Source organism: Azolla caroliniana, unplaced genomic scaffold, assembly GCF_043228905.1.
Source record: "Azolla caroliniana isolate FFs.n. ecotype wild unplaced genomic scaffold, voAzoCaro1.0.p SCAF_17, whole genome shotgun sequence".
NCBI lineage: Eukaryota > Viridiplantae > Streptophyta > Polypodiopsida > Salviniales > Salviniaceae > Azolla > Azolla caroliniana.
Genome location: NW_028230452.1, coordinates 15,163,156 through 15,171,885, shown reverse-complemented (window position 1 = coordinate 15,171,885; position 8,730 = coordinate 15,163,156). Strand labels below are relative to the sequence as shown.

Below are 8,730 nucleotides of genomic sequence, written 5' to 3'. Positions count from 1 at the left end.
GTGGTTTAGTAAGACAATTTATTGCTCTCTTAGGCCCAACTTTGGATTGTATTTTTGTTAAGATAAATAATAAATTAGCATAATTGCATTTTTCTTTGTTTCTAGAAATAAAAGAGTTTGCATCACATTGTGCTTTGCATGTTAATGTCTTCTTCTTTATAGTTTTGCCCATGGATGTTTCTTTTCGTTTATATTGATGTTTGAGTACACACAAAAGTAGTTTTGTGTCAATCTTAAGGATTTTGTTATAGGATGTGAAGGGAGTAAAACTTGTTGTCTACGTTTGGTTTGGTAATGCGAAGGTCCATAGTTTGAGGTTTGATGCAAGTACATTAGACCATATGTCACATCTGGATCATGAAGGTTAGAACAATTACGAAAAATGTTTTGTGCAAATTGTGTATGCTTTGTTGGGATTAAGTGGAATAAGGATGTCACTAAATAGATGCACACAAAAGAAATATTGCAACCTCACACAGTTTTAAAAACTAAGAAGAAATAGCATACATAGCATGTGTGATGATGCATTTCCCATTTGACATGCAATATAGACTAATGGTAGTGGTCCAACTTGCCCAAAAACTGGTGTTGTATCAAAGTCAATAAAACCACCCCATGTGCTTGTATTTATTATCAGCCATTCCATAGACAACATAGATGTCTTGATTGCACACCCCAAGGAAACTTAGCAACAAGTTGCATTGCAAGAAATGGAAAAGCAAGCAATTTAGATACTTTTCTGGATGGCCAATGCAGGGGTGGGTTCAATGCGTGTGTGCGTTAAACAAGTACAAAGAGTGCGTTTGTGTCACAATGTCGACGAGGACGACGGGATGGTAAGGGTCCTCATTTGTTGAATGTATTGACAAGGGTGGCAAGTGAAGAGAACAACGATGGTATTGATTGTGGCCAAGAGGCACAAGTCATGTGATGCATCATGCTATTGAATATTGGAGGATAGAGGCTCAATTATACCCCTTCAATAAGGTAACTCCATGTGATCATAACACTTTTCAAGTTAGTTGATTGTTGATTTGGTGTTTTAATAATGTTCCTTGAATTAGAGGCCGGATTTGAAAGGTTTTTATAAATCAACATTAAAATGGGATTTTCTTGCTTCGTTTTACTATAATCATGGTTTAGTAAGACAATTTATTGCTCTGAGGCCCAACTTTCGACAAAATTTTTCTTTTTTCAAAACAAAATATCCTTCCATTAGTTTTTAAAAAGCATATCAATTACAACATACAAAATAGATGGAATGGAAACAACTATCCTTCCCAAGCCCGTCTTGTGTAAGACAATGGCTCGCCATGAATCCTTCGTTATACTAAGCTAAGGAAACGAATCTATATGCATCCAAAGTAGAGGAAAACAACCAACTAAACGAGGAGAAAACTTCGAGATTATCCTTCAATTTGTCAATTGAAAGATAGGATGCAACTCCAAAGTGTCCGAAAATTATTTTTAGTAGCAATCCATAATCCGTATTTTAAGATAAATAACAAAGTAGCATAATTTTCCTTTTTCTTTGTTTCTAGAAATAAAGGAGTTTGCATCATATTGTGCTTTGCATTTTAATGTCTTCTTCTTTACAGTTTTGCCCATTGATGTTTCTTTTCGTTTATATTGATGTTTGGGCACACACAAAAAGTAGTAGTTTTTGTGTCAATCTTAAAGATTTTGTTAGAGGATGTGAAGGGAGTAAAACTTGTTGGCTAGGGTTCGGTTTGGTAACGCAGAGATCCATAGTTTGAGGTTTGACGTAAGTACATTAGACCATATGTCATCAAGGTTAGAAAAATTGTGACTATGCTTTGTGCAAATTGTGTATGCTTTGTTGGGATTAAGTAAACTAAGTATGCCAATAAAGAGATGCATGCAAAAGAACTATTCCAACCTCACAAGGTTCAAAAATATTGCAGCCTCACAAGAAATATCATACACAGCATGTGGGTTGATGCATTTCCCTTTTGACACGTTGTTGTATTGTAAATACTTGTGCTCAACAATGTGGCTAAAAGAAAGTAAGATATAGGTACAAGCCGGTTATGACACTTTAAACATAGTTATGGATGCTTTAGTGTCAAGAGGTCGAAGGTAGTTGTTGGGATATCGAGCTCAACTAAGTTTAGCCATTTCGTTAACCACATAACTTAGTAATTAACTAGATAAAATCTAGTTAGTGTGTTGACCTTAAAGACTTAAATAGGACCTTGTACTTAAGTGGGATACGTTTTAGATCCTCCAATCCCCAGTACGTTTAATATAGGACTTACATCCTTGTACCTATATTCTCGTGACACATGTGCACCCTTGCACATGAGATCTATATATACCCCATTGTGGGTATTTTTGTAACTTGATGATTTTTAATATAGAGAAAAGTCTTTAGCTACACTCTTGTTAATCATCCCCCATCTTGTCTTATTATTCATAAGTGTTCTTTCTCTCTTTCTCTCAAATTCTCACATACACACACACACACATCATATAATCTTCTATTGCTTAATCACGTATGTGTGTGTGTATGTGAGAATTTGAGAGATATTAATTAGATATTAATTAACCCTTAGTTAATTACCTAATTATTAATAGTAGCTTTGAAGAATTAAGGCGAACTAGGATGAAAAAAGTCAGAGAAGGCATTTACAATAGGCAATCAATGTTTTGGCCATAAAGTTTCAAGCAAATATTGGATTTCAATAAATAATAGCTTGTTGGAAATCTCACTCGACATGATACAAACTTCCAAAAGAGGTCGCAGATAGAAGCAACCGTCTTCGTACCCGAAATGGAAAACTTATCTGTAGGATGCAAAGAAAAGTGGTAGAAGTGTTACATGTGCGACACGTGGCGATATACATGCTAGCACAAACAGTGAAACCCACTCTTGTATTTATTACTATATAAGTGTGAATGTGTGTGCGTGTTATAGTTGAGTCTATAGGAAAGCTTATTTGCAAAATGTGAATGTATTCATGGCTATGGCTTAATGTTTATGAGATTGAGAATGAAACAAATATTGGTTACTTGTCCATGAGGTTAATGATTCAATGACTTGTATATTTATGTTTTCAAGCCTTGCATACATACAACAAACACACAAATACAAATATGTCTCTCTTATATGGTGGACTTAATTGTTTTTGCATTTAAAGATGGTCATTTTGTTTTTTGTTTGACTCTAGACCTATCGGTGATTGAGTTGTTTAGGAACCTTTCATAGGGTTCTAACTTCTTAAGCAAGCCAAAAAGAAAAACCAGCCTTCTATATAACTTTCAGCTACATTGATTCATTGAGCATGAATGCAATGTGGATTAATGGTAGTGGTCCAACTTTCCCAATAAAGTGGTGTTGTATCGAAGTCAATAAAACCACCCCATGTGCTTGTATTTATTATCGGCCATTCAATAGACAACATAAATGTCTTGATTGCACACCCCAAGAAAACTTCGCAACAAGTTGTTTTGCAAGAAAGGGACGAAGCAAGCAATTCACATACTTTTTCGGATTCGCAAATGCAGGCGCAAGTTTTGATTTGCTGAATGTATCGACAACACAAGGGGTGGGAACTTGGAAGTGAAGATCAACGATGATATTGATTGTGGCCAAGAGGCTTAAGTCAGGTGATGCGTCCTGCTATTGAATAACATCAGTATGGGTTGTTATACGCAACAAAGAGGCTAGAACCTACCTGCCCAAGTAGTACAATCGACACTTATGTTGTTGAGACGTCCCACGGGTTGACGAAACCAATGCGAGCGTCACCAACATCTCCATCTAATCAAATAGAAAGGCATGCTCTGTGTCCGTGTCAATTTGTTTCCGTTATATATAGCAATTGGTTCAAGTGCAGATTGGTTGAAATCAGATACTACGGATGTGCCCTTAATCGAGACCAAATGACACTTACGTGCCCATTAATTGAGACTCATTAAGAATATATGTACATTGCACTTGATGAAAACAAAACAAAGTGCCATATGTGCCGGTCCGAGTCAAGTCGTCAAGAGGGGAGATCACAGGAGGTTAATCACCCACTAATTGAAAAAAAATTAGGAGGTTAATCAAGAGGGGAGATTAGGAGATTAGGAGGTTAATCACCCACTAATTAAGTAGAAGAAATAAGGGCGGGAAATAGTACGGTTGAAAAATTTGAAATTTGAAAATCTGAGATCCTCTCTCTCTCTCTCTCTCTCTCTCTCTGTGCAGTAGGGTTTCTGCATTTCTCTGTCTCTGTCTCTGTATGAATTAGGGTTTTTGCTAATATACATACATACGTATCTGTATATATCTCAGCTATGAATCCCGATGAAACCAAACGCCTTCCTCATCCGGCCCAAGCATCCGGCAGCGATGGAGATGGCATTGACGATCGGCTTGGAGATGAAGATGGAGATCCTTACCGCCATGGCAGCAGAGATGGAGAGGAAAGAGTCGAAAACAAGTTCGTGGAGAACGAATCAAAGGAAGAAACGTACGAAGAGAAAGATGAAAATAATGATGTGTCTGCAGAGACGGGTACAGGTAGATATGACGAAGCCGGCGATGAAGAAAGGTATAAAGGGAAACATGAAGAGAGAGACAAGGAAATGTATAGCGAAGGAAAGGATGAAAGCAGACATGGAGAAGGGAAAGATGCGGAAAGGCGAAAAGAAGGAGGAGGAGAAGAAGACGAATTCTCTGATGTGTTTGAAATCCCGACGAAGAATCGACCGGCTGTGTCTCTGCAGAGATGGAAGAAAGCAACACTAGTGCTGAATGCAGCTAGAAGGTTCAGGTATACGGAAGATATAGAGAGGATAGCAAGGTTAAGGACGTTAAGAGGCACGTTACAAGCCATCAGAGCAGCGAACCGATTCCAAAGTCTAATCAAAGACGTTCCTTTACCTCAGTCTGTGACCAAAATCTCTGCTGATGCTCTCGCTTTGATCCTTCAAACCCGAAATGTAGATGCAATTACGCACGAATTTGGTGGGGTCGAAGGCTTGTCTCGTCATCTCGGCACTTCTCTTGAGAAAGGATTAATCGATGTCGATCCTCAGCATATTGAGAAGATTAGAGAAGAGTTCGGTTCGAATACTTACCCTAAACAACCATCGAAAAGCTTCTTCAGCTTTGTCTTCGATGCATGTAAAGACCCTACACTCATTATTCTAATGGTATGTGCATCTCTCTCTCTTGCATTTGGAATCAAAAGCCATGGAATCAAAGAAGGGTGGTATGATGGTACTAGCATTGCTTTTGCAGTCATCCTTGTTGTTCTCGTGACATCGATCAGTGATTACAGACAATCTTTGCAATTCTCAACTCTCAACGAAGAGAAACAGAACATACTCGTGGATGTAATAAGAGGGGGTAAGAGGATGAAAATCTCGATATTTGAGATTGTGTTAGGAGATATTGTTCTTCTTCATATAGGTGATCAAGTGCCTGCTGATGGACTATTTGTGGAAGGTCATGCCTTGTGTTTAGATGAATCAAGTATGACCGGAGAAAGTGAACCTGTTCATGTGAATCAGAAGGCTCCATTCCTGTTGTCGGGATGTAAGGTGAATGATGGAGATGGGAAAATGATCGTAACTGGAGTTGGGATGAGAACTGAATGGGGTCTGTTAATGTCACAACTAGGAGAAGATTCTGGAGAAGAAACACCGCTACAGGTTCGGTTAAATGGCGTTGCCACATTTATTGGTCAGATCGGTTTAGCTGTGGCGATCATTGTGTTCCTTATCTTGTTTATCTTCTACTTTGTTGGCCACAAAGAAGGATCAAACAAATCTGGGAAGTTCAAGGCTGGACATACTCCCTTTAGCACAGTTTTAAACACTGTGGTAGACATATTTGCAATAGCGGTTACTATTATTGTTGTAGCGGTGCCAGAGGGATTGCCTCTTTCCGTGACTTTGTCTCTCGCATATGCAATGAAGAAAATGATGGTGGATCGAGCTCTCGTGAGAAGACTCTCTGCTTGTGAAACCATGGGTAGTGCAACAACCATTTGCACTGATAAAACAGGCACCTTAACGCTGAATCAGATGACTGTGGTAAAAGCATGGGTTGCTGGTGAGTTCAGAGAGAATGATTTGCAACAATTTCCTTTCTATGATGTTTTGCTAGAAGGTATTGCACAAAATAGCAGTGGTAGTGTGAACATGCCAAATGAAGAAGAAAAAGGCAAAGACATGGAGGTTGTGGGCTCCCCTACAGAGAAAGCTATCTTAAGTTGGGGTTTGATGCTCGGTATGAACTTTGAATCTGTGAAATCCTTGTCGACCATTTTGCAAGTGGAGACGTTCAATTCGACTAAGAAGAGGGCAGGGGTAGCAGTGAAGGTTAAAGGAAGCGGAAAGGTTCATGTTCATTGGAAAGGAGCTGCTGAAATAGTCCTTAGAGAGAGTGAAGCGGTTTTGTCTTCGGGCGACACATCGATTCTTATTACCGAGGGCATGCGAAACGATTTAGTAAATGTGATTGATGGAATGGCAGCTCAAAGCTTGAGGTGCATAGCATTCGGTTATCGTGAACTCAAGGGATCTGAGTTGCCAACTATAGCAGAAGAATTGGAAGCCTGGAAAATCCCAGAAGGACCACTCACACTCATTGCCATAGTGGGTATAAAAGATCCCTGCCGTCCGGGTGTCTTGGAAGCTGTGCAAAAGTGTCAGAATGCTGGTGTAGTTGTTCGTATGGTCACTGGCGATAACCTCGCCACTGCCAAAGCGATTGCCACTGAATGTGGCATTCTTCTGCCCGATGGCGTCGCCATCGAAGGCTCTACTTTCCGAGAATACAGTGATGAAGTGAGGAGAAAAGAAGTGCTCAAGATAAGTGTGATGGCACGTTCTTCTCCTTCGGATAAATTGTTGATGGTAAAAACCCTAAAAGAGCTCGGTGAGGTAGTAGCAGTGACTGGAGATGGCACCAATGATGCACCTGCCCTTCATGAAGCGGATATAGGTTTGGCCATGGGAATTCAAGGAACAGAAGTAGCTAAGGAGAGCTCAGACATTATCATACTAGATGATAACTTCGCATCGGTGGTGAAAGTCGTGCGGTGGGGAAGATCAATATATCTCAATATACAAAAATTTATACAGTTTCAGTTGACTGTAAATGTGGCCGCACTTACGATCAATTTCGTTGCTGCCGTATCATCGGGAGATGTGCCATTGACTGCTGTCCAGCTCTTATGGGTTAATCTCATTATGGATACTCTAGGAGCACTTGCATTGGCCACGGAGCCGCCCACTGATGAATTGCTGCATAGACCACCCGTGGGTCGGAAAGAACCTATCATATCTAACATCATGTTTAGAAATCTCATTGTGCAAGCTTTCTACCAGATCATAGTGCTTCTAACATTCCAATTCAAGGGTGAGAAATTGTTAAAGTTGAATGGTCCAAAGGCCAAAGAATTGAACAATACCATCATATTCAATGCCTTTGTTCTATGCCAGTTGTTCAATGAAGTTAATGCCAGGAAGCCCCAAGAACTAAACATCTTTGAGGGCCTTTTCAGAAATCCCTTGTTTGTTGGCATCTTGGTGACCACTTCCATATTGCAAGTAATCATTGTGGAGTTCTTGAACAAGTTTGCATCAACCCTGGCGCTTTCATGGCAACATTGGTTACTTTGCATTGTGATTGGGTTTCTCAGTTGGCCCATTGCCTTGCTCGGTAAGATGATACCTGTTCCGAAGAAACCCTTATTTAGGGGTCAGTTACGCCTTTGGAAAACAAGTTCTCATAAAGGTAATGCTGCGGAGAGTCAATCACATCCAGAGAAAGATGAGGGAGCATAACACACAATTTGTCTGTATTGCACTTACCTGTGCAATGGAACACTAAGAAAAGCAAGAATAGGAGAAATAGGTGAGAAATTAACTATTGAATTCATTATGGGAGCATTGAAACAAGGCAATGCTCTCTTTGAACTGACTTCAACTGTGATTTTTAAACACAAATTATTTGCTTTGTGCTCTCAAGATGTGTGCCTAATTTGTAGCTAACATTATTAATTGAATGCCAGTAATTTTTTCCAAAGAGCTTGTAAAGTTTAAGGCAATCTTTGTTCTCAAGTTGTATGATCATTAAATTTGCTTTGCCTTTTTTTAATAGATGCATGCTTGTTTGTTACATTGCTTGCTCTCATATTCTATTGGCAGTTACAAAGGAAGTGCATTCAAAGAGCGCGAATTTGAAACACTAAAAACTGTTTTATTCCTGTTATTTGCATTGGATCTGTTCTTGTAAATATATATTTGTGGATTAGTACATCTCGAGAATTAATATCTGTTGCCTTGTGGTAGATCTACAGTTTTGGTTTTATGAGGGTATTTGTAGGACTCAGATTCAATTCTATTTCTTGTAGTGGATCTCATCTTATTAGCATATTATTTGTCACTTTGTACACCTTGCGGATACCTATTTGCTGATTTAGATCTACATTCTTGTTGTATGAATGTGTCGATCTTGTTATGCTTAACTACTTGTGATCATGGAACATCCGGTAGTAATCATGATCCAATAGTGCAATGCTTTCATTGAGATTATCAAGAAGTAAATCACTGCAGGGTATTATGGTGTAATTCCAAATTTTTATGACATTCTCTGACTTTGATATCCATTGCATAAGGATGATTATTAAGATAATAAAACCTAATGAAAACTCTATGTGGAAGAAGTATATTGACGAATCCCTACACATATGAAGGAGAGGGAAT

The 8,730-nt window shown here is 39.0% G+C and overlaps 1 pseudogene across 1 annotated transcript; it reads left to right on the top strand.

Annotated features, from left to right (window-relative positions):
• Positions 1-570: 570 nt before the first annotated feature.
• LOC147853270 (calcium-transporting ATPase 8, plasma membrane-type pseudogene) lies at positions 571-8,050 on the top strand (annotated as a pseudogene). Its single transcript, XR_015531334.1, has 2 exons — positions 571-987; positions 4,304-8,050. The product of XR_015531334.1 is annotated as a calcium-transporting ATPase 8, plasma membrane-type pseudogene (transcript).
• Positions 8,051-8,730: the final 680 nt, after the last annotated feature.